The sequence below is a fragment of the Pelobates fuscus genome, chromosome 10 (genome assembly GCF_036172605.1).
Source record: "Pelobates fuscus isolate aPelFus1 chromosome 10, aPelFus1.pri, whole genome shotgun sequence".
Classification (NCBI taxonomy): domain Eukaryota; kingdom Metazoa; phylum Chordata; class Amphibia; order Anura; family Pelobatidae; genus Pelobates; species Pelobates fuscus.
This window is the reverse complement of record NC_086326.1, coordinates 113,535,661-113,558,111: the sequence shown is the minus strand read 5'-3', so window position 1 is coordinate 113,558,111 and position 22,451 is coordinate 113,535,661.

Here is a 22,451-nt window from a genome sequence, read left to right as displayed (position 1 = left end):
TTGACACTACAAAGAGGTGACACTTTCTTTAAACAACTCTCTTGACAATTCTGGCCCCAAGAAACTATTTCCCCTGATCTCCAATCTATAACGGGGTTATGTTTCTTAAGCCAGGAATATCCCAGGACTATGGGAACAGAAGGGGATGAAATGAGTAGTAGGGATATTTCCTCCTTGTGTAGAATACCAATAGTTAAGTAAAGAGGTGTGGTCTCCCGGGAAATCACAGGCTCAACTAAAGGTCTACCATCAATGGCTTCAACAGCCAAGGGTGTCTTCCTTAACTGGGATGGGATAGTGTGTTTAGTGAGAAACTTTTGGTCGATAAAACTCTCAGCAGCGCCGGAGTCTATCAATGCCATAGTTTCTAAAGTTCCCTTCTCCCAAGTTAACGAGACCGGTAAAAGGAGTCTATGTTCTTTGTAGTTATGAGTAGAGGACAAAATCGAAACACCCAAGGTCTGTCCTCTAGAGAAACTTAGGTGCGAGCGTTTCCCGGACGACTGGGACAGCTCAAACGTACATGACCTCTGAACCCACAATACATACACAGTCCCTCTCTTCTCCTGTACTGTCTCTCCTCCTCTGAGAGACGAGTAAGGCCTAACTGCATAGGTTCTGAAACCTGTGGATCTTTGGTTTCAGCAACTTGAAATGATGGTACTAGTCTAGAGAAAGATTTAGCGGTTCTATCTCGAGTATTCTGTCTCTCCCTTAGGCGTTCGTCAATACGGGAGACAAAGGAAATTAAGTCCTCCAGATTCTCGGGAAGTTCTCTAGTAGCTACCTCATCAAGTATTACATCAGATAATCCATTTAAGAATACGTCTATATAGGCCTGTTCATTCCATTTTACCTCTGCCGCCAAAGACCTGAACTCTAGTGCATAATCCACAAGGGTTTGGTTGTCTTGTCTAAGGCGCAACAGTAATCTGGCTGCATTGGCCTTCCTGCCAGGAGGGTCAAAAGTTCTTTTAAAAGCAGCTACAAAGGAATTATAGTTATAGACTAATGGATTATCATTCTCCCACAACGGATTCGCCCATCTCAGAGCTCTCTCAATGAGTAAGGTAATAATAAATCCCACCTTTGCCCTATCAGTAGGGTATGAACGGGGCTGTAGCTCGAAGTGAATACTGATCTGGTTCAAAAAGCCACGGCACCTCTCAGGGGAACCAGCATAACGTACAGGTGGGGTAACTCGGGAAGAAGCACCTACAGTAGCTACCTCTAACCCTGAACCCACAGAAGAAGCAGAAGTGTTACGCCTCTCCTCAGGTGGATTAATAGGGCGAGACAGCAGCGCCTGTAGTGCCAGAGCCATCTGATCCATCCTATGATCCATGGCGTCAAACCTAGGATCAGGAGAACCAAGCTGACAATTTGTACCTGCAGGATCCATGGCCCTGTCGTAATGTCAGGATCGGGTCAGGGATCCAACACGCAGAGTACAAAGAGTAGCTGATACGTATACCGGTCCTTAGAATGGCCGGACTAACGTAGAACTACAATAGAATGGTCAGAGACAAGCCGAGGTCGAGGATAACAGAAGACAGGTAAGCGAGAGACAAGCCGGGTCAAGGAATACAGAAAGGCAGGAGAGTAAATAACAAAGCCGGGTCAGAACCAAAAGACAAGAGAATCACAAAGCACTGTGTGACTAGAAGGACTAGAACCACGACAGGGCAATGAGTGAATGAGAGAACCCCCGTTAAGTATCCTGGCTAGGGAGAGGAGACACGCCTCCGGCGAGTCCTGATTCGTCTCCCGAGATTTGAGTGGCAGGATGTTTCGGGTTAGCGTCATGACGTCTACCTCCGGTCCTTCTGTTATAAAAGGAAGTGACTCCCTCGCGGCCGGCGTTAGCAAGGCCGAGTGAACCGCGGGAGACCGAGGAGACATGGCGTCCGGACGGATAACCTTCTAAGTCTCTACCTCTCTCAACGGTAGAGACTCCAGGTACCCTGACAACTACGGGCACTTAGACCCACTCTTTGTCTTGCACACTGTTATTCCTAGCCAGCATCTGTGATGGGAAATCAGGCAGTAATCTAAATGTTTAGATTGAGCTTTAGCTTAGAACACCCTTGAAGGTGTTTAAGGAGATTAGGGCTAGTTCAGAGGATTCTTCTTAGACCTCCCTGGGTCTTCATAGCCTTTCTACCTATTCAGCATTTCTGGAAACTAGCTAAGAGAAAGGGTGGCTGTGTGTCTTTGATACATTTAACTTTATATCACCTTATGGGCACTTTATCACTCCGGTCTCCATACTCTCTGCCTATACCGATCTATTTGCCCCTGCCAATATTATATAATAGGTAATAGTATTACCATTATTACACAATTAGGTCTCTGAGCACAGGTGTCAATCCATATCTGCCAAGTGACCCTATGTAGGGGGAACAGTCCCTATTCTGCTCTGTGTCAGTGTGTATCAGGGGCTCTGAGGACAGGTGTCAATCCATATCTGCCAAGTGACCCTATGTAGGGGGAACAGTCTCTATTCTGCTCTGTGTCAGTGTGTATCATGGTCTCTGAGGAGAGGTGTCAATTCATATCTGCCAAGTGACCCTATGTAGGGGGAACAGTCTTTATTCTGCTCTGTGTCAGTGTGTATCATGGTCTCTGAGGACAGGTGTCAATCCATATCTGCCAAGTGACCCTATGTGGGGCGAACAGTCTCTATTTTGCTCTGTGTCAGTGTGTATCAGGGGCTCTGAGGACAGGTGTCAACCCATATCTGCCAAGTGACCCTATGTAGGGGGAACAGTCTCTATTCTGCTCTGTGTCAGTGTGTATCAGGGATCCTTAGGACAGGTGCCAATCCATATCTGCCAAGTTACCCTATGTAGGGGAAACAGTCTCTATTCTGCTCTGTGTCAGTGTGTATCAGGGGCTCTGAGGACAGGTGTCAATCCATATCTGCCAAGTGACTGTATGCAGGGGGAACAGTCTTTATTCTGCTCTGTGTCAGTGTGTATCATGGTCTCTGAGGACAGGTGTCAATCCATACCTACCAAGTGACCCTATGTAGGTGGAACAGTCTCTATTCTGCTCTGTGTCAGTGTGTATCATGGTCTCTGAGGACAGGTGTCAATCCATATCTGCCAAGTGACCCTATGTAGGGGGAACAGTCTCTATTCTGCTCTGTGTCAGTGTGTATCATGATCTCTGAGGACAGGCTACAATCCATATCTGCCAAGTGACCCTATGTAGGGGGAACAGTCCCTATTCTGCTCTGTGTCAGTGTGTTTCAGGGATCCTTAGGATAGGTGTCAATCCATATCTGCCAAGTGACCCTATGTAGGAGGAACAGTCCCTATTCTGCTCTGTGTCAGTGTGTATCAGGGTCTCTGAGGACAGGTGTCAATCCATATGTCAAGGTGTCAATATTTCATATGTCAGGTGTCAATCCATATCCATTGTGATTTAGGAATGTTAGGTGATTTATGCCCTTTATGGATTAAAACCAGACTCTGCATCAACTGTGTAATTTTCCATGGGAGTTTTGCCATGGATCCCCCTCCGGCATGCCACAGTCCAGGTATTAGTCCAATTGAAACAACTTTTCCATCACTTTTGTGGCCAGAAAGAGTCCCTGTGGGTTTTAAAATTCCCCTGCCCATTTCGTGTTCGCGACATCACTACTCTCCATTTAAACTTATTTTAGATGTTTTTACTGTTTGTTCTAACAATGTAATACACATTACATACATTGAATATAGAACTAATTCATTTGAAGTTAATGAGGATTTTGTACAAAATCACATGCCTCATTTAAAAGTCATATGTTTCTAAAGTCAGAAAAAAAGAATGTTATATAAGAATCCTTGCATGATACATTATGTATGACTGACTTTTGTTGGAAAAGCAATAACTGAAAAGAATGCAATAAAACACAATTGCTAGCCACTTACTGTATATTGATAGCCTAATAAAAATAATGACAATGTTTGAACAGCTTTGTAGACAGGACTCTGATCTTCTTAAGAAATAATAAAAATGTGATGGCATAGTCTAGATGTCTTCAAGAGATAACTTAAATATCTTTAACATTAAATTTACACTATAAAACTGAATAGATATTTTATGCAGTTTTCCTTATAGAAGGTTTGACACTGAACAGTTTATAAAACTAATCGGTTGCTTTTCTTTGATGTCATCAATTTTCTATTGTATCCACTTATGTGATGTCTTCCCCCGATCCTGAATATATTTTGCATGTACTACTATGTGTACATTTTCATTCATTTATCCTCAGTGCACAAATGCTTTGTGTAACAGGATCAGGGTGACTGGTTCCCAATTTTGGATAACAAAACACATTTTCGCTAAATAATGTTCTCCCTTCTATTTTTCACTTTCACACTTACTTCTCTCATTATTAAAATATCCCTATCTTTCTGCTCACCTGTCCCTGGCGACACCATCTTCATTATGTCATTTACTCCCCTCGCCTCTCTATTCATCCCATGCACTCTACATATACCTTTTCAGCCTATCTCCACCAACAACTTTCAACTTCCTTTCTCCCACCTACATTTCCTTTCTAACCTTTTGCTCTTAGCAGCTGGTGATATCTCTCCAAACCCCGGTCCCATCTCAGAAAACCCACCACATACTAACTCAAGGAACCACACCAACCTCATACCCATCTCATTTTACTCATCCTCTAAATCCTCCTTCAATACTGTCCTCTGTAATGAACACTTTGTTTGCAATATTACAAAATCCAATGCTGTCCAAAACCTTATCATCTCTCGTTCCCTAGATTTACTAGCCCTAACAGAAACGTGGCTCTCTCCCTTCGTTCACTCCTACCAGTGCATCTTTGTTGGTCTTCAACTTACCCACAACCCAAGACACTCTGAATGTAAAGGTGGTGGTGTAGGGTTTCTATTCTCACATCACTGCTCCTTCAAACCTCTACCCACCCCCTCCCTCGGGTATCTGTCTGTTTCCTAGCTGTTTTGCAGTTTTACCAGGGGTTCTCCAGCTCACCGGACCCGTTCTACCTGAACTCGGGGCTTACCCCCAGAACAATCGGTGTATTTCCCTGTTTAGGGTTTCTGTCTGGGGTGGTTCTTTTGATCAACAAGGGAGTTAACCACCTCCAGCGTGCTACGTGTAGTGGGTCATACCTGTATGGTGTCTCGGTGGATGGATAGGTAGTGGAGACAAAAACATTTTCCTCAGTGTTCTCTGGCTAAAGAGGGTTTTGTAAGTCAGAGTGGGATCATGGTTGGAAAAAACAGCTGTTATTTGGCTACCGTTTGGCATATGCAATTCCTAGCGCCTGGTTGACAGGGAGAGGGGGGGGTAGTGAACGAGAAGGAGGTGGGTGAGGGAGGGGAGTGTCTAAGAGACCGAGGGGGGGATCGGGTAACGTGGCCTTAAAAATGTTCATCAGTGTTCGACTGTGTAGAGGAATTGAATAGGGGGCTCTGGTGCTGTTATTAATTGTCTGTGCCAGGTTTGGACATGAATTTCGCACATGGCTCCCATACCTCCACGAAGAGAGCCATTTTGTTTGACACAGAGGCCTGTATTTTTTCCATTGAATCGTGTCTACTTTGATAATCCATTCCCTGATCGTCGGGGTAGACTGTTTTTTCCACTTTACTGGAATCAGGAGGTTGGCTGCTGTGAGGAGATGGGTTATGAGTCTCCTATGTGTTTTGTCCATGATGCGTGGTAGCAGGAGGAATAGAAGTGTGTGTGGGGTGTGGGGGAGTTGTATTCCTGTGATACAGTCTTGATAATGTTTTATATGTTTATCCAATATCCCTGTATTTGAGAGCAATGCCACCATAGGTGAGCCAGTCCCTGATTTCCACCAATCACAGGAATACAACGTCCCGCCCCTGGTTGTGCACATTTCCATCAGGTGTCTGTGGTGTTGGGGAATCGGGCATGTAGTGTAGAAGGAGAAAAGTGCCATCGAGAGATCCGCTTTCATGTATTGAGATACAAATGGAGGTCCTATGTATCTGAATGAAAACAGATTTCCATTGGGCTGGTGTGAATTGTGTGTTGAGGTCTTTAGCCCAGTTAGCTGTGGGAAGTTGAATTGTTTGTTCTGATTGGAGAAGTTTATAGAAGGTTGAAAGTTGTTTTGTTTTAACATTTCCTGCTGTGCATCTGGCTTCGAAGTCTGAAAGGGGACGTGATCCTTTTAGGAGGCTGGTGTCTGTGTGTAGAAAGTGGTTTCGCTGTGCGTGATGGAAGGTCTGCAATGTGGTTGGGGTTTGAGAGTTCGTGAGGTTAGGGAGTGGTTGGATCGCTTCATTTTCTATTATGGATCCGAGAGTAAGGTATGTCTGGTCATACACTTCTCGGAAGCCACGGTAGTTGCAGGAGTTAGTCCAGGTATAAAAAGGGGGTTGTGTGTTATCGGGTATAGATAGGTGTTGTGAGATGTTTTTGTTTTGGGGTATTTTTTTCCACGTCTGGAGTGTAGGTGTTATCGTGGGATACGTCTCTTGTTCCCGGAGTATTTGTGCTGGGTGAGCATTTTGCCATGGGATTGTGTGAATGGGGACTGTGAATAGTGAGGCCTCTAGTTGTGTCCATTGGTGGGTCGCGGGGCTTTGGGTCCATTCATATATTCTAGTTAGCATTGTAGCTTGGTAGTATTGCTCCACATGTGGTAGGCCTAGTCCTCCCCATGACTTGTTGAGTATCTCGTATGAGTATCTTGGTGAGCATCTAGTATGAGGTTCTGGGGTGTTTATGCGCCCAAATGAAAGTGATGAAGAGGCTTTTCAGTCTGGCAAAATACGTTTTAGGTACGGCTAAAGGTAAGGTTTGAAAGAGGTAGAGCAATTTTGGTAAGATTGTCATCTTAAGGATGTTTATCTTACAAAGCCAGGAGAAGTGTGGTTTTTGCCAGGCCTGCAGGTCTTTGGTGAGAGAACGAAAGAGAGGATCGTTATTCAAGTCAAATAGGGATGACAGATTTGCCGATAGGTGCACCCCCAAGTATTCGATGGATCTTTCTGCCCATTTGAAGGGGAATATTTTGCTCTTCGAGAAGTTAACCTGGAAGTTTGAGAGTGTATTGTAAAGGCTATTTCCTCCATTAGGGGAGGTAATGAAGTTTCGGGCGATTAAATAGTAAATAGAAGATCGTCGGCAAAAGCCAATATTTTATATTCTGTTTGTTGTACATTCATGCCCCGAATGAGAGGGTTTGCCCCAATACCATTTAGGAATGGCTCCAGGATGAGGATAAAGAGGAGAGGGGGAAGCCTTGTCTCGTCCCGTTACGTATATGTACCGGGTCTGAGCATTGGCCATTGATACGGAGACGCGCAGTGGGGATGGAGTAGATCGCCCTGATCCAGCTTATCCAGGAAAGGAGGAGACTATTCTTCGGCTGTTGTTTTGCGATATGTATGTGGTTCAGGAGTTTTGTGGTATTGTGTTTGGCTTCTCTATTAGGGACAAATCCAGCTTGGTCTGGGTGAATTAAGTTGTGAAGTATTGGTCGTAGTCTATTTGCCTGGATTTTAGTGAATAATTTCATGTCTAGGTTTATCAGGGATATCGGGTGGTAGCTGCCACAGTTTGTCAAGTCTTAGCCAGGTTTGGGGATAATGGTTATGTGTGCTTCTTGAGATGCTTTGGGTAGGGTTTCTGTCTTTGTGAGAGAGTTGAAGGCTCGGAGGAAGGGTCCCGTCAGTTTTGTTGCAAATGTTTTGTAGTATTGGGCCCAGGACTTTTCCCTAATTTAAGTTGCTGAATGGCAGACTGGACTTTGACAGGGAATATAGGGGCATCTAGTAAGCGCTACGGAATCTGTTTGGCGCTATATAAATGGCAATAACAATAATAATAATAATAGGGCGGTCCTCAAATATTCAGTAATCGTTTGACGAATTCTAGTTGTAAGGAAGTCTTCGATAGCCTTTCCAGAGGGGGGAGAGTTCCTAAGGTTGTAGAGTTTAGTGTAGAAGCTATGGTTATGTGTTTAAAATGTCAGGGAGTTTGTGTGATATGGTACCAGACTCTGTTTTTATTTTAGGTGTGAATGATGATTGTCGTTGTTGTTTTAGTGCGTTGGCGAGGAGGCGCCCGCATTTGCCCCCTTTGGAGTAGAAAGAGTGTTTAAGTCGTAGGAGTGCGTGTTTAATATGTGTGTTTAGCAGATCTTGTAAGGATGATCTTTTGACTGTGAGTACTGTATTTGTGCTTAGATTCGTGTCGATTTTATGTCTATTTTCTAGGGTTCTGATTTCATTCCAAGGCGTTGGATTGTGGCCTCTCTGAGTTTTTTCTGTTTGGCTGCTAGAGAAATGATTTCCCCCTTCAGCACCCATTTGTGTGCTTCCCACGTGAGTGGGGGGGTCATGTTGTGAGTTGCATTAGTGGAGAAGAAGGCATGGAGGGAGGACTTAATGTGAGTGACTATGTCTGGGTCGTTGAGGAGTAAATAGTTCAATTTAAACTCATATCTGTTTTTACAATAGGTTAAGCTTTACATTTAAAAGAAATAATTTTTTTTCACTGTAATAGAAGAGCAGTTGCCTGCCTGCCAGCTTCTGTGTCAGGTTGGATGCCTTGCCCATTTGCACAGTCAGTGCCACCACTCATATCTTTTTTTAACAATAGGTTAAGCTTTACATTTAAAAGAAATATTTTTTTTTCACTGTAATAGAAGGCAGTTGCCTGCCTGCCAGCTTCTGTGTCAGGTTGGATGCCTTGCCCATTTGCACAGTCAGTGCCACCACTCATATCTGTTTTTACAATAGGTTAAGCTTTACATTTAAAAGAAATATTTTTTTTTCACTGTAATAGAAGAGCAGTTAGTTGTCTGCAAGCGTCTGGGTGTCAGGTCAGTAGCCAGTCAGTGTCCTTCAAGCGGCTCTGTCAGTCCTTCCTTCAGCGTGTGCTCTCCAGAACTGTTCCAGTGCACATTGCCAATCATATCTGGTGTCTCTATAGCGTGCTTTTAAAACCAAAATTTTTTTTTCACTGTTATAGATTGAATAGCAGTTACTTGTCTTCAAGCGGGTGTGTCAGGCCTACAGTGTGTGCTCTGCAGAACTGTTCAAGTGCACATTGCCAATCATATCTGGTGTCTCTATAGCGTGCTTTTACAAAGAAAAAAGGTTTCTAGTGTAAGCTAATAGCAGCCAGTCAGTGTCCTTCAAGCGGCTCTGTCAGTCCTTCCTTCAGCGTGTGCTCTCCAGAACTGTTCCAGTGCACATTGCCAATCATATCTGGTGTCTCTATAGCGTGCTTTTAAAACCAAAATTTTTTTTTCACTGTTATAGATTGAATAGCAGTTACTTGTCTTCAAGCGGGTGTGTCAGGCCTACAGTGTGTGCTCTGCAGAACTGTTCAAGTGCACATTAACAATCATATCTGGTGTCTCTTTAGCGTGCTTTTACAAAGAAAAAAGGTTTCCAGTGTAAGCTAATAGAAGCCAGTCAGTGTCCTTCAAGCGGCTCTGTCAGGCCTTCCTTCAGCGTGTGCCCTGCACAACCCTGCCAGCGTACTTTGACAGTTGCCACTCATATCTGGTGTCTCTATAGCGTGCTTTTACAAAGAAAAAAAGTTTCCAGTGTAAGCTAATAGCAGCCAGTCAGTGTCCTTCAAGCGGCTCTGTCAGGCCTTCCTTCAGTGTGTGCTCTGCAGACCTGTGCCAGCGTGCTTTGACAGTTGCCAATCATATCTGGTGTCTCTATAGCGTGCTTTTACAAAGAAATAAGGTTTCTAGTGTAAGCTAATAGCAGCCAGTCAGTGTCCTTCAAGCGGCTCTGTCAGTCCTTCCTTCAGCGTGTGCTCTGCAGACCTGTGCCAGCGTGCTTTGACAGTTGCCAATCATATCTGGTGTCTCTATAGCGTGCTTTTACAAAGAAAAAAGGTTTCTAGTGTAAGCTAATAGCAGCCAGTCAGTGTCCTTCAAGCGGCTTTGTCAGTCCTTCCTTCAGCGTGTGCTCTGCAGACCTGTGCCAGCGTGCTTTGACAGTTGCCAATCATATCTGGTGTCTCTATAGCGTGCTTTTACAAAGAAAAAAGGTTTCTAGTGTAAGCTAATAGCAGCCAGTCAATGTCCTTCAAGCGGCTCTGTCAGTCCTTCCTTCAGCATGTGCTCTCCAGACCTGTGCCAGCGTGCTTTGACAGTTGCCAATCATATCTGGTGTCTCTATAGCGTGCTTTTACAAAGAAAAAAGGTTTCTAGTGTAAGCTAATAGCAGCCAGTCAGTGTCCTTCAAGCGGCTCTGTCAGTCCTTCCTTCAGCTTGTGCTCTGCAGACCTGTGCCAGCGTGCTTTGACAGTTGCCAATCATATCTGGTGTCTCTATAGTGTGCTTTTACAAAGAAAAAAGGTTTCTAGTGTAAGCTAATAGCAGCCAGTCAGTGTCCTTCAAGCGGCTCTGTCAGTCCTTCCTTCAGCGTGTGCTCTCCAGAACTGTTCCAGTGCACATTGCCAATCATATCTGGTGTCTCTATAGCGTGCTTTTACAAAGAAAAAAGGTTTCTAGTGTAAGCTAATAGCATCCAGTCAGTGTCCTTCAAGCGGCTCTGTCAGTCCTTCCTTCAGCGTGTGCTCTCCAGAACTGTTCCAGTGCACATTGCCAATCATATCTGGTGTCTCTATAGCGTGCTTTTAAAACCAAAATTTTTTTTTCACTGTTATAGATTGAATAGCAGTTACTTGTCTTCAAGCGGGTGTGTCAGGCCTACAGTGTGTGCTCTGCAGAACTGTTCAAGTGCACATTGCCAATCATATCTGGTGTCTCTATAGCGTGCTTTTACAAAGAAAAAAGGTTTCTAGTGTAAGCTAATAGCAGCCAGTCAGTGTCCTTCAAGCGGCTCTGTCAGTCCTTCCTTCAGCGTGTGCTCTCCAGAACTGTTCCAGTGCACATTGCCAATCATATCTGGTGTCTCTATAGCGTGCTTTTAAAACCAAAATTTTTTTTTCACTGTTATAGATTGAATAGCAGTTACTTGTCTTCAAGCGGGTGTGTCAGGCCTACAGTGTGTGCTCTGCAGAACTGTTCAAGTGCACATTAACAATCATATCTGGTGTCTCTATAGCGTGCTTTTACAAAGAAAAAAAGGTTTCTAGTGTAAGCTAATAGCAGCCAGTCAGTGTCCTTCAAGCGGCTCTGTCAGTCCTTCCTTCAGCGTGTGCTCTCCAGAACTGTTCCAGTGCACATTGCCAATCATATCTGGTGTCTCTATAGCGTGCTTTTAAAACCAAAATTTTTTTTTCACTGTTATAGATTGAATAGCAGTTACTTGTCTTCAAGCGGGTGTGTCAGGCCTACAGTGTGTGCTCTGCAGAACTGTTCAAGTGCACATTGCCAATCATATCTGGTGTCTCTATAGCGTGTTTTACAAAGAAAATTAGTTTTTCACTGTTATAGATTGAATAGCAGTTACTTGTCTTCAAGCGGATGTGTCAGGCCTACAGTGTGTGCTCTGCAGAACTGTTACAGTTCACATTGCCAATCATATCTGGTCTCACAGTAGCTTGCATGCATAGTACCACTAATCCCCCAAAAAATGACAGGCAGAGGCAGGCCACCCCGCAGGGGCCGTCGTGGTCGTGGTGCTGTGATTCCCTTTTGCCCTAGAATAATGCTCAGTTTTCAGAAGCCACGTACCCTGAACTTGAAAAGTTCTGAGGACATAGTTGACTGGCTAACACAGGACACCCAATCTTGTACAGCCTCCGCTCGGAACCTTGACGCACCATCCTCCTCCAGCTTAGCTTCAGGCACCTCTCAAGATACCACTCACCCGCCTGCCGCCACCACCAAAACTAGCACCACAGCCGCTTTACTTGGTATGTCAGAGGAGTTATTCACACACCCGTTTGAAGAAATGAGTGATGCGCAACCATTATTGCTAGAGGATGTAGATAACAGGGATATGTCTCAGGCAGGCAGGATTAAACACATGGAGGTACGGTGTGATGATGATGATGTTGTACCCGCTGCTGCTTCCTTTGCTGAGTTGTCAGATACAAGCGAAGCGGTTGATGATGACGATGCGTCCATGGATGTCACGTGGGTGCCCGCTCGGCAAGAAGAAGAACAGGGCGAAAGTTCAGATGGGGAGACAGAGAGGAGGAGGAGACGAGTTGGAAGCAGGGGGGGTCGTCGCAAGGAGCTAGTGGCACAGTCAGACAGCATGCATTGGCACCCGGGGTCAGCCCGACAGCACGCCAATCAACGCATGCTGTGTCCACCACCAGAATGCCGTCATTGCAGAGCTCAGCAGTGTGGCATTTTGTTTTGTGTGTCTGCCTCGGACAACAGCGATGCCATTTGCAACCTGTGCCAAAGGAAACTGAGTCGTGGGAGGTCCAACACCCACCTAGGTACAACTGCTTTGCGTAGGCACATGATCTCACATCACAAACGCCTATGGGATCAACACATGAGTACAAGCAGCACGCCTACTCTAAGTCGCCATCCTCCTCCTGGTCTAGCATCTTCAGCCACGTCAACCACTGCTGTCCTTCTTGCCCCCTCTCAACCATCCGCCACTCCGTCTCCCGCCTTGAGCAGTTCCCGCTCATCTGCCCACAGTCATGTGTCTGTCAAGGACATGTTTGAGCGTAAGAAGCCAATGTCACCTAGTCACCCCCTTGCCCAGCGTCTGACAGCTGGCTTGTCCGAACTATTAGCCCGCCAGCTTTTACCATACAATCTGGTTGAGTCTGAGGCGTTCAAAATTATTTTAGCTATTGGGACACCGCAGTGGAAGGTACCCGGCCGGAATTTCTTTTCACAAAAGGCAATCCCCAACTTGTACTCGATTGTGCAAAAGGAAGTCATGGCATGTCTGGCACACAGTGTTGGGGCAAGGGTCCATCTGACCACTGATACCTGGTCTGCAAAGCATGGTCAGGGCAGGTATATCACCTACACTGCGCATTGGGTAAACCTGCTGACGGCTGACAAGCAAGGAATGCGTGGCATTGCAGAGGAGTTGGTGACACCGCCACGAATTGCAGGCAGTCCTGCTGCCACCTCCTCTACTCCTCCTACTCCATCCTCTTCCATAACCTCCTCGGCTGAGTCCTCTTGTGCTGAGAGTCAAACCGGACAAGCACTCCTGTCCGCCCTGAACGCACAGGTGGAAAAGTGGCTTACTCCGCAGCAACTGGATATCGGCAAAGTGGTGTGTGACAACGGAAAAAATTTGATAGCGGCATTGAAGTTGGGCAAGTTGACACATGTGCCGTGCATGGCACATGTGTGTAATCTGATCGTACAACGCTTTGTACATAAGTACACAGGCTTACAGGACATCCTGAAGCAGGCCAGGAAGGTGTGTGGCCATTTCAGGCATTCCTACACGGCCATGGCTCACTTTGCTGATATCCAGCGGCGAAACAACATGCCAGTGAGGCGCTTGATTTGCGACAGCCCTACATGTTGGAATTCAACACTCCTAATGTTCGACCGCCTGCTCCAACAAGAAAAAGCTGTTAATGAATATTTGTATGACCGGGGTGCTAGGACAGCCTCTGGGGAGCTGGGAATTTTTTTGCCACGTTACTGGACGCTCATGCGCAATGCCTGTAGGCTCATGCGTCCTTTTGAGGAGGTGACAAACCTAGTCAGTCGCAACGAAGGCACCATCAGCGACATCATACCATTTGTTTTCTTCCTGGAGCGTGCCCTGCGAAGAGTGCTGGATCAGGCTGTAGATGAGCGTGAAGAGGAAGAGGAAGAGTTGTGGTCACCATCACCACCAGAAACAGCCTTATCAGCATCGCTTGCTGGACCTGCGGCAACGCTGGAAGAGGATTGTGAGGAAGAGGAGTCCGAGGAGGATTGTAGCTTTGAGGAGGAGGAGGAGGAGCAAGACCAAACACAACAGGCATCCCAGGGTGCTCGTTGTCACCTATCTGGTACCCGTGGTGTTGTACATGGCTGGGGGGAAGAACATACCTTCAATGACATCAGTGAGGAGGAGGAACGGGAAATGAGTAGCTCGGCATCCAACTTTGTGCAAATGGGGTCTTTCATGCTGTCCTGCCTGTTGAGGGACCCTCGTATAAAAAGGCTGAAGGAGAATGACCTGTACTGGGTGTCCACGCTACTAGACCCCTGGTATAAGCAGAAAGTGGCGGAAATGTTACCGAATTACAACAAGTCGGAAAGGATGCAGCATTTGCAAAATAAATAAAAAAGTATGCTTTACACAGCGTATAAGGGTGATGTCACAGCACAACGGGAATCTAACAGGGGGAGAGGTGGAAGTCATCCTCCTCCTCCTCCTCCCACGACCACGCCGGCAAGGACAGGACGCTTTAAAGACGTGTTGTTGATGGAGGACATGCGGACCTTTTTAAGTCCTATGCATCGCCACAGCCCTTCGGGATCCACCCTCAGAGAGCGACTCGACCGACAGGTAGCAGACTACTTCGCCTTAACTGCAGATATCGACACTCTGAGGAGCGATGAACCCCTTGACTACTGGGTGTGCAGGCTTGACCTGTGGCCTGAGCTATCCCAATTTGCGATAGAACTTCTGGCCTGCCCCGCTTCAAGTGTCCTGTCAGAAAGGACCTTCAGTGCAGCAGGAGGTATTGTCACTGAGAAGAGAAGTCGCCTAGGTCAAAAAAGTCTAGATTACCTCACCTTTATTAAGATGAATGAGGGATGGATCCCGAAGGGACTGACTCTGGGCGATACATTCGATTAAAAAAGGCCTGATGAGATGAGCTGCCTTGGGCTAAAAATGGTCCACACGCTGCTGTATTTTAGCTCTGAATGACGTTTGACTTGCGTGACTTATCCGCCACCAACTAGGGTTCAAGCCGCCATGTTTTAGGGCACTTTCTGCCTGTGAAACAAACATCAATTTTTCTGGCCGCTGCTACAGCAGCGGCTGCAACAATACCACATTTTTCAGGCATGTGTACATGCCTATTTTTTAGGCCCACTGGTGCAGCACTGTGGCTTCAAAAACCAAACCAAAAAAAAATCCTCCAAGATGGCACCAATATACCAGTGGTCTAAGCATCTTGGCCTAAAAAGGGGAGGTGATTCAACAATTACAAATCTCTGCCATTTACACGTCCACTGATAGGAGACGCGGAAGGTATTAAACTGATATGAACAATACTAAACTCACCACTCCTATCTGGTGGCACATTAGCTTGCCCGCGCAGTGCCCCAAATTTCAAGTAAGAGGACCGACCAAGCATCTTCTTCCATCTCCCTGTTACATAAATCAATGCCATATCCATAGAAATTGTAGAGAATATCCAGGATAGTTTTACAGGGCCAAATCATGTCGCCTGTTGAAAGAGGTGACCTTGCTCGGGTCCCAGGTGTGCGGTTCCTAAAATGGCTGCCATATACACGTCCACTGATAGGAGACGCGGAAGGTATTAAACTGATATGAACATTTACTAAACTCACCACTCCTATCTGGTGGCACATTAGCTTGCCCGCGCAGTGCCCCAAATTTCAAGTAAGAGGACCGACCAAGCATCTTCTTCCATCTCCCTGTTACATAAATCAATGCCATATCCATAGAAATTGTAGAGAATATCCAGGATAGTTTTACAGGGCCAAATCATGTCGCCTGTTGAAAGAGGTGACCTTGCTCGGGTCCCAGGTGTGCGGTTCCTAAAATGGCTGCCATATACACGTCCACTGATAGGAGACGCGGAAGGTATTAAACTGATATGAACATTTACTAAACTCACCACTCCGAGTGCTGTTATTTATTTAATTTTTTTGTGGTGAGGCTTTACAGGACAGAGTGCTTCTCCACGGGACATGTTAACTCACGGGCAGCTGGCTCATCAAGGAACCAGAGCAGCTTGAACGAGGTGACCTTGCTCGGGTCCCAGGTGTGCGGTTCCTAAAATGGCTGCCATATACACGTCCACTGATAGGAGACGCGGAAGGTATTAAACTGATATGAACAATACTCCACTCCTATCAGTAGGTCCGTCCCATTGTGATTTATGCCCCCCACCCACCGCGCAGGGATGGGGGCCGGGGGGGAGGAAAGTAGGCCCCCCCATTGTGATTTATGGCCCCCACCCACCGCGCAGGGGTGGGGGCCGAGGGGGGGAGGACAGTAGGTCCCCCCATTGTGATTTATGGCCCCCACCCACCGCGCAGGGGTTGGGGAGGACAGTAGCTCCCCCCAGTGTGTATCATGGGCTTTGAGGACAGGTGTCAATCCATACCTGCCAAGTGACCCTATGTAGGGGTAACAGTCCCTATTCTGCTCTGTGTCAGTGTGTATCATGGTCTCTGTGGACGGGGAACAGTCTCTATTCTGCTCTGTGTCAGTGTGTATCATGGTCTCTGTGGACGGGGAACAGTCTCTATTCTGCTCTGTGTCAGTGTGTATCATGGACTCTGTGGACAGGGAACAGTCTCTATTCTGCTCTGTGTCAGTGTGTATCATGGTCTCTGTGGACGGGGAACAGTCTCTATTCTGCTCTGTGTCAGTGTGTATCATGGTCTCTGTGGACGGGGAACAGTCTCTATTCTGCTCTGTGTCAGTGTGTATCATGGTCTCTGTGGACAGGGAACAGTCTCTATTCTGCTCTGTGTCAGTGTGTATCAGGGGTTTTTAGGACAGGTGTCAATCCATATCTGCCAAGTGACCCTATGTAGGGGGAACAGTCCCTATTCTGCTCTGTGTCAGTGTGTATCAGGGGTTTTGAGGACAGGTGTCAATCCATATCTGCCAAGTGACCCTATGTAGGAGGAACAGTCCCTATTCTGCTCTGTGTCAGTGTGTATCAGGGGTTTTGAGGACAGGTGTCAATCCATATCTGCCAAGTGACCCTATGTAGGGGGAACAGTCTCTATTCTGCTCTGTGTCAGTGTGTATCAGGGATCATTAGGATAGGTGTCAATCCATATCTGCCAAGTGACCCTATGTAGGGGGAACAGTCCCTATTCTGCTCTGTGTCAGTGTGTATCAGGGATTTGACTATCTTTATTCAGATTCAAAAATTACAATTCCAGGAAAAATGTAACAAACATTTACAAGAACATGTTATGCACATCATAGAAACAACGTAAACCTCTTTAAAGCCACAAACTTAAGACAAAAAATACGTACACACAATGTGTAAGGGTTTGAAAGAATATTCTGAATCCCTACATGTTTACTTTATCGTTTGTTTGATTTTTGTGAACCATATATAAACTACAAGCAGCGTGAAAACTATAAAAACTCAAGTGGCCATGCTGATCAAATTAAATAGTATGCTTTACACAGCGTATAAGGGTGATGTCACAGCACAACGGGAATGTAACAGGGGAAGAGGTGAAAGTCATCCTCCCCCTCCCACGACCCCGCCATATCTGCCAAGTGACCCTATGTAGGGGTAACAGTCTCTATTCTGCTCTGTGTCAGTGTGTATCATGGTCTCTGAGGACAGGTGTCAATCCATATCTGCCAAGTGACCCTATGTAGGGGTAACAGTCTCTATTCTGCTCTGTGTCAGTGTGTATCATGGTCTCTGAGGACGGGGAACAGTCTCTATTCTGCTCTGTGTCAGTGTGTATCAGGGCAGGGCTTTGAGGACAAGTGTCAATGTTAGGTGATTTCTGCCCTTTATGGATTAAAAGCAGACTCTGCATCAACTGTGCAATTTTCCATGGGAGTTTTGCCATGGATCCCCCTCCGGCATGCCACAGTCCAGGTGTTAGTCCCCTTGAAACAACTTTTCCATCACTTTTGTGGCCAGAAAGAGTCCCTGTTGGTTTTAAAATTCGCCTGCCCATTGAAGTCAATGGCGGTTCGCCGTTCGCGAACATTTGCGGAAGTTCGCGTTCGCCGTTCGCGAACCGAAAATTTCGGGTTCGCGACAACACTAATTACAATATACCTTTCAATATAAATTACACTGTGTTACATTAGTTCTTACATATATTAGCAGATTCTGTACACTTAATTGGCAGGAACTAACACATTCCTGCGGGGTTGCTCTGTGGGGGGGTGGGGTCGAGGGAAAGGCGGGTCGAGTGATTGTTGATACTCTTATCGATTGGGGGGATAGGTGGGAGGTACATATTCCTATATGCAGTGCACTGTATATTACAATATTGAGCTTCAATTAGGATGCTGGTATCACATGTATATTATAGTAAGTTGATGATAAGGTAGGTACAGTCCATGGCTGGGGAGAGGAGAGGTAAGGAGATGAGAGAGGAAGGTGGGTATATAGGTGGGGAGGGTTACTCAGTCTTTGTTCCCCTCTCTGTGAATACCTGCGTGTCCAGATGTGTAGAGCAGGTCAGAGTGGGTCTTTAGGTAGCTTGCAGTTCGTGTGACTAACATCTTCTATTGAGCTGCGTTGCTGTACGGTCGTTAAGAGCTGCTGGGTGTCGTGTTAAGCTGGGGATGGGTTGACGGTTCGCGGTGATCCACGGGAACAATCTGGTGGTATGTTGAATGATGTGGTTGTAGAGAGTAGCAGGGAATCTAATCAGCATGGTCGGATGAGTCCTCTGGGGTTCCCGTTCTTCTCTTTTTGGGGTCTGCTGCCAACGAGTACGTTGCGGTGGCTTCTGGGGGGCATTCGGTGTTGGGATGGGGCCATACCAGTTGGGTATGTGAGTTTCTGGCAAGTCCAACGCTCTTAGGAATACCAGTACGTCCTGTGGGCCTGAGATGGTGTGTGAGGTTCCGTGGTATGTGGCGGTTAGTGCAAAGGGGAAGCCCCAGCGGTATCGAAGATTTCTGGCCCGCAATTGATCCGTAATAGGTTTCAGCGCCTTGGGTGCCTGCAGTGTCATCCACGATAAATCCGAATATATGGTTATGGGTGCTCCCTGATATAGGAGCAGTTGTTGGGAGTTTCTCAGAGCCTCTAATATTTTGTTCTTGCAGTGGAAATAATGAAGTCTGCACACCACGTATCTCGGTGTTTCGGAGGCTGCATTTCTGGGGCGCAAAGCTCTGTGTGCATGATCCAGGAGTACTGGTGTATCTGTGGATTGACCCAGTATGAGGTTGAATAATTCACTGAGAATATCTGGTAACTGCTCTCGGTCCATTTCCGGTATGCCTTTAATTCGCAGGTTAATTAGTCTGCCCCTATTATCTAGGTCAGGGGTAGGCAACCTATGGCACGTGTGCCACGCACGGCACTCGAGGTGTCTTCGCACGGCACTCAAGGCTGCTGGAGCCAAACAGGGTCTGGCCTATCAGGAGTCCCATTGAAACTTCAGATTTCTGCTAATACGAAAAGGTGGTGAAGGACAGTTCTCAATTTATACATTGCAGCACGTAGAGGAAGTGATCTCAGTTCACTTCCTCCCAGCACTTGTGAATGTGAATCCACACTGGAGTAGAGGAGCCCACAGCTGCTATCGCAGCTCCTGTCCTTGAGCTCTACCTGGGCAGGCTGCTCCCCACTGGAACCCAGGGAAGCCACACACACTGCTAGATATACACAGAGCTGCAGAATAACCCTCCCCCATACAAATAATACAAACAGTCCACACACAAACATACACACAATCCGCACAAACTCAACACCACTAACAATCCACATACATGCACACAACCACACACGCAGCCTCTCACATGCAATACCCTAAACAGCCCCTTACATCCACACACTACCAAATACACAATGTGACATTTCCATCCATACACACAATTCCACAAGCAACCCCTATACGCAGCCCACATTCATAGGTATCATACACGATACCACCAAATACTCATGAAAATATGCAATATAATAGCTCATATACACACAAATACAACAATACAAAGCAACTGCAGTGTAAATAACACAAGAACAATACGGCAACATACACAACTCAATTTAAAATAATAGGATCGACACGCTACGGGACATCATAATCTTATTTCGGTGCAGGGCTGCTAAACGGTTGCCTATGGCATCTGGTTTAATTTGAAATGCTGATTCCATTTTGTTTAGCATTAGCGCTATGTCGCTTTTTGTAGGGAGGGCTTTGAGTCGCATTTTAATTTCAGCTTCTTGGTTATAAGTAGAGGCTTCTAATCCCGAAGGGCTCACCGGGGTTGAGCCAGGCGGTGGTGATTCAGGCGCCATATTGGGGCCCTCGGGCTCAGTGGAAGTCCCCGCTGGGTCTCGGAAATATTTTTCCAATCCTCCAGATTTTCCAGCAGGTGTCTTGCTGGGGTTTTGCTGCCCTGTGTTGTTCCTTTGAGGATTCCCCATATTGATTTTTTAATGTCCGATGGCGGTGGATTGTACTCTTCTGGCATTGTCCCTGCTGATCTTAAACATGCCACTGTACCTATCCTGAAAAAAAAAAATCTCTCGACCACACAGAAACTATGTAAACATATACATAGACAAGATAAGGAAAAATAAAAGGACAGAGCATAAACCGGACCTTAGAATGGCCGGACTAATACGCTAGAGACAGAGACTGGTTAAAGGGAAAGCCAAGGTCAAGGAAGCCAGAAAATACACAATACCGTTTACACAAGCCAAGTCAGGGAAACCAGAATTCAGAATAACCAGGGAAAAGCCAAGATCAGGATACCAGGAATTAAGATTCACAAATATAAAGCACTCTCAGGAAACCAGGAACAGGAAACCACGAAAGGGCAAGGTACTGGGGTGAACTAGGTATTTAAATATCACGCGGCGGGCCGGCAGCCGCGACACCCTGTTACGTCACCCTAATCAGGCCTTTTTTAGTCGAATGTATCGCCCACTGTCAGTCCCTTCGGGATCCATCCCTCATTCATCTTAAAAAGGGTGAGGTAATCTAGACTTTTTTGACCTAGGCGACTTCTCTTCTCAGTGACAATACATCCTGCTGCACTGAAGGTTACTCGTCTGTAAAGCGTCCTGTCCTTGCCGTCGTAATCATGGGAGGAGGAGGATTACTTTCACCTCTTCCCCTGTTAGATTCCCGTTGTGCTGTGACATCACCCTTATACGCTGTGTAAAGCATACTTTTTAATTGATTTTGGAACTGCTGCATCCTTTCCGACTTCGGCAACATTTCATGCACTTTCTGCTTATACCGGGGGTCTAGTAGCGTGGACACCCAGTACAGGTCGTTCTCCTTCAACCTTTTTTTATACAAGGGTCCCTCAACAGGCACGACAGCATGAAAGACCCCATTTGCACAAGTTTGGATGCCGAGCTACTCATGTCTCGTTCCTCATCCTCAGAGATCTCACTGAAGGTATGTTCTTCCCCCCAGCCACGTACAACACCACGGGTACAAGATAGGTGACAACGAGCACCCTGGGATGCCAGTTGTGGTTGGCCTTCCTCCTCCTCCTCAAAGCCACATTCCTCCTCTGACTCCTCTTCCTCACAATCCTCTTCCAGCGTTGCTGCAGGTCCAGCAAGCGATGCTGATAAGGCTGTTTCTGGTGGTGATGGTGACCACAACTCTTCCTCTTGACGCTCATCTACAGCCTGATCCAGCACTCTTCGCAGGGCACGCTCCAGGAAGAAAACAAATGGTATGATGTCGCTGATGGTGCCTTCGGTGCGACTGACTAGGTTTGTCACCTCCTCAAAAGGACGCATGAGCCTACAGGCATTGCGCATGAGCGTCCAGTAACGTGGCAAAAAAATTCCCAGCTCCGCAGAGGTTGTCCTAGCACCCCGGTCATACAAATAGTCGTTAACGGCTTTTTCTTGTTGGAGCAGGTGGTCGAACATTAGGAGTGTTGAATTCCAACGTGTCGGGCTGTCGCAAATCAAGCGCCTCACTGGGATGTTTTTTCGCCACTGGATATCTGAAAAGTGCGCCATGGCCGTGTATGAATGCCTGAAATGGCCACACACCTTCCTGGCCTCCTTCACTACATCCTGTAAGCCTGGGACTCAGCCGAGGAAGTTACAGAAGAGGATGGAGTAGAAGGAGTAGAGGAGGTGGCTGCAGGCCTGCCTGCAAGTCGTGGAGGTGTCACCAACTCCTCTGCAGAGCCACGCATTCCATGCTTGGCAGCCATCAGCAGGTTTACCCAATGCGAAGTGTAGGTGATATACCTGCCCTGACCATGCTTTTCAGACCAGGTATCAGTGGTCAGATGGACCCTTGCCCCAACACTGTTTGCCAGACATGCCATTACTTCCTTTTGCACAATCGAGTACAGGTTGGGGATTGCCTTTTGTGCAAAGAAATTTCGTCTGGGTACCTTCCACTGCGGTGTCCCAATAGCTACAAATTTTTTGAACGCCTCAGACTCCACCAGCTTGTATGGTAAAAGCTGGCGGGCTAAGAGTTCAGACAAGCCAGCTGTCAGATGCCGGGCAAGGGGGTGACTTTGTGACATTGGCTTCTTACGCTCAAACATGTCCTTGACAGACACCTGACTGTGGGCAGATGAGCAGGAACTGCTCAAGGCGGGAGACGGAGTGGCGGATGGTTGAGAGGGGGCAAGGAGGACAGCAGTGGTTGACGTAGCTGAAGATGCTGGACCAAGAGGAGGATGGCGGCTTTGAGTTTGTGTGCTGCTTGT